Source organism: Otolemur garnettii, unplaced genomic scaffold (assembly GCF_000181295.1).
Source record: "Otolemur garnettii isolate 467f Iridium unplaced genomic scaffold, OtoGar3 scaffold00094, whole genome shotgun sequence".
In the NCBI taxonomy this organism is placed as follows: domain Eukaryota; kingdom Metazoa; phylum Chordata; class Mammalia; order Primates; family Galagidae; genus Otolemur; species Otolemur garnettii.
In genome coordinates this window covers 3819894-3823768 of record NW_003852489.1, presented here as the reverse complement: position 1 = coordinate 3823768, position 3875 = coordinate 3819894, and the positions used below count along the sequence as shown (strand labels likewise).

General features: G+C 38.8%; 1 protein-coding gene across 1 annotated transcript in view; it reads right to left on the bottom strand.

The window, feature by feature from the left end:
* CLTC (clathrin heavy chain) overlaps nucleotides 1-3875 on the bottom strand; it is a 78269-nt gene that overhangs the window by 33537 nt on the left and 40857 nt on the right. The gene's annotated exons all lie outside the window — the stretch shown is intronic.

Below are 3875 nucleotides of genomic sequence, written 5' to 3'. Positions count from 1 at the left end.
AGATACAAAAAGTAGAAAGTAGTTAGCTGAAGTGGCTCACACTGTAACCTCAGGGCTTAGGAAGACTAAGCTAGAAGGACAGCTCAAAATCAGGAATTCAAGCTCGCCTGGGCAACCTAATGAGACTCTGTCCACTTAAAAAAGAAAGAAAAGAAAGAAAGCAAGAAAAAAAGCCACATGTGGTCTTGGGAGGCTCAGGCAGGAGAATCACTTGAGCCCAGAAGTTTAAGGCTACAGTGAACTATGATCATGCCACTGCACTCCGGCCTGGGTGACAGAGGGAGACCTTCTCTCTTTAAAAAATAAATTAATAAATTAAAATGAAGTAAAAATTTCTGTAAGTGTCTGTACATCTTAACACATTAACTAATAAAGAGCTGACCAGTGTCTCTAACCACAAGTGGTTCCCATATGGCTAGTCACAAAAAAAGGTAATGACAGCCAAAAAGCTTTTACCCTACTACATATGTCAACTGGATTACCTTGGTTGTTGCCATCCTCCCTTACCTCAAACAATTAGGACAGACCTCAAACACTCACTAGCGTGGCTAGTAACTATTCTTTAGCAGACACTCCCGTCCAGGCATACCAACTCTAAAGTATAATCCTCTAGTATCCTATAAGATTGCCAAGAAGCTGGGTCATGAAACACAGACTTAAAATTAGTAATGTAAAAATAGTACCAAAATATAATACCAATGCTGAAACGCATAATGACATTAAAAAATGTTACTCACTATTCTGTGTGCTTTAAACAGTACTACCTCAGTTCTTGACAATCACATAAGACATGGAAATTCAAAATCAAACTCAACTTTGTGGAGAAAGGCTTTATTATGATGGTATGAAGAAATACTACTATTGGACTGCTTAAGCTTGTTTGCTGCCTTACAAATAAACAATGTCTACTGGTTATCTGTTTCTCAGTCACTATCTCACATAAATAATGTAATCTACAAAACACAGTACCATTACATGCTCTGTATAAAGAGAAATTATTAAGTACTGAGTGAATATAAAAAACACAGAGAAGTACTACAGTAAAAAAATCTAGTTACCATTAAGAAAATGCTGCCTATGGCTCGGCACCTGCAGCTCAGCAGCTAGGACGCTAATCACATACAACAGAGCTGGCAGGTTCAGTCCCGGCCCAGGGCCTGGCAAACAACAATGACAACTACAACCAAAAACTAGCCAGGTGTTGTGGCAGGCACCTATAGTCCTAGCTACTTGGGAGGCTGAGGCAAGTGAATTGCTTAAGCCCAAGAATTGGAGGTTACTGTGAGCTGTGACACCAAGGCACTCTACCAAGGGTGACACAGTGAGACTCTGTCTCAAAAAAAAGGAAAGAAAATCCTGGCTTAGTGCCCATAGCTCATGGTTAGGGCACTAGCCATATACACCTAGGCAGGCAGGTTCAAACCCAGCCCAGGCCTGCTAAACAATGACAACTGCAACAAAAAAATAGCTGGGTATTGTGGCAAGTACCTGCAGTCCCAGCTACTTGGGAGGCTGACGCAAGACAATCGTTTAAGCCCAAGAGTTGAAGGTTGCTGCCAGCTGTTAACACCATGGCACTCTACCAAGGGTAACAAAGTGAGACTCTGTCTCAAAAAAAAAAAAAAAACCGAAGACTCAACCACAAGACTCCTGAAAGTCATCAAAAAATATAGTAATGTCTCAGGATATAGAATCAACGTCCACAAGTCAGTAGCCTTTATATATAGCAATAACACTCAAGATGAGAGGCTAATTAAGCACACAACTTCCTTCACCGTACCTTCAAAGAAAATGAAATACCTAGGGATATACCTAAAAAAAGAGATGAAGGACCTCTATAAAGAAAATTATGAAATCCTAAGAAAAGAAATAGCAGAGGATATTAAAAATGGAAGAGCATACCACGCTCATGGCTGGCAACAATCAACATTGTTAAAATGTCTATACTTCCCAAAGCAATCTACCAATTTAATGCCATCCCTATTAAAAAACCAACATCGTACTTTCAAGACATGAAAAACATGACTCTGCCTTTTGTATAAAACAAACAAACAAACAAACAAACAAACAAACAAAAGCCCCATATACCTAAGACAGTTTTTAGTAATAAAAACAAAGCCAAGGGCATCAGCATACCAGATTGTAGCCTATACTACAAAGCCATAGTGGTCAAGACAGCATGGTACTGGCACAATAATACAGACATAGACATTTGGAATAGAGTACAAAGCCAGGGAGTGAAACTAACCTCTTACAACCACCTAATCATCAATAAACCAAACAAGAACATACCTTGGGGGAAAGACTCTCTATTCAATAAATGGTACTGGGAGAACTGGATATCCTCATGTAAAAGCCTGAAACTGGATCCACACCTTACTCCACTCACAAAATTTGATTTAATATGGATGAAGCACTTAAATATAAGGCATGAGACAATAAAAATCCTCAAAGAAAGTATAGGAAAACCAGTGGAAGATACTGGCCTGGGAAAGATTTTATGAAGAAGGCTGCTGTGGCAATTGCAACAACAACAAAAATAAACAAATGAGACTTAATTAAACTGAAAAGCTTCTGTACAGCTAAGGAAACAACAAGCAAAGCAAAAAGACAACCTACACAATGGGAAAGGATATTTGCATATTTTTAATCAGACATAAACTTGATAACTACGATCTATAGAGAATTCAAATTAATCCACATGAGAAAATCCAACAATCCCATATACCAATGGGCAAGAGGCATGAATTGAACCTTCTCTAAAGACAGATGAATGACTAACAAACATATGAAAAAATGCTCACCATCCCTAATTATTAGAGAAATACAAATCAAAACCACCCTGAGATACCATCTAACCCCAGCAAGGATGGCCCAGATCACAATGTCTAAAAACTGCTGGTGTGGATGTGGAGAGAAGGGAACACTTTTACACTGCAGGCAGAACTGCAAACTAACACAACCTTTTTGGAAGGAAGTATGGAGAACCCTCAAAGAACTCTAGCTAGACCTCCCATTTGATCCCGCAATCCCATTGATGGACATCTACCCAGAAGGAAAAAAAAAATTCCTTTTACCATAAGGACACTTGCACTAGACTGTTTATTGCAGCTCAAAATGTGCAAACAGCCTAAATGCCCACCAACCCAGGAATGGATTAACAAGCTGTGGTATATGTACACCATGGAATACTATTCAGCCACTCAAAAAATTGGAGACTTTACAGCCTTTGTATTAACCTGGATGGAAGTGGAACACATTATTCTTAGTAAAGCATCACAAGAATGGAGAAGCATGAATCCTATGTACTCAAATATGATATGAGGACAATTAATGACATTGTGGGGGTAGGGGAAGGGGAGAGCAGAGAGAAAAAGAAGGGAGGGTTGGGGGAAAAGAAGAGCAGAGAGAGAGGAGGAGGGAGAAGGGTGGGGACTTGGTGTGTGCCACACCTTTGGGGGGCAAGACACGATTGTAAGAGGAACTTTACCTAACGAATGTAATCAGTGTAAACTGGTTTCCTGTACCCTCAATGAATCCCCAACAATAAAAATAAAAAAATCTTGGGGGAAAAAAAAAGATCATCTTTAAATACATTTCAAAAAATAAAAGTTAAATATTTTTCCATGTAACACTAATTAAAATTCTGTGAAATCACTTTGGAAAACAGTATTTCACTGACTAGACATCCTTACTCTTAACATATCTACAATCCAGCACACTTTATAATGTTTTCTCTGCACACTTCAACAAGCTTACTAGTAGAAATACTACAATTTTAATGACATTTTGGTAGTTCTAAGAGAAAAGATGATAATTGTAGGTCTAGAACTAGGGTGCATCTCAAGTCTGGAGTGTGGCAGGTTAGAGTATAT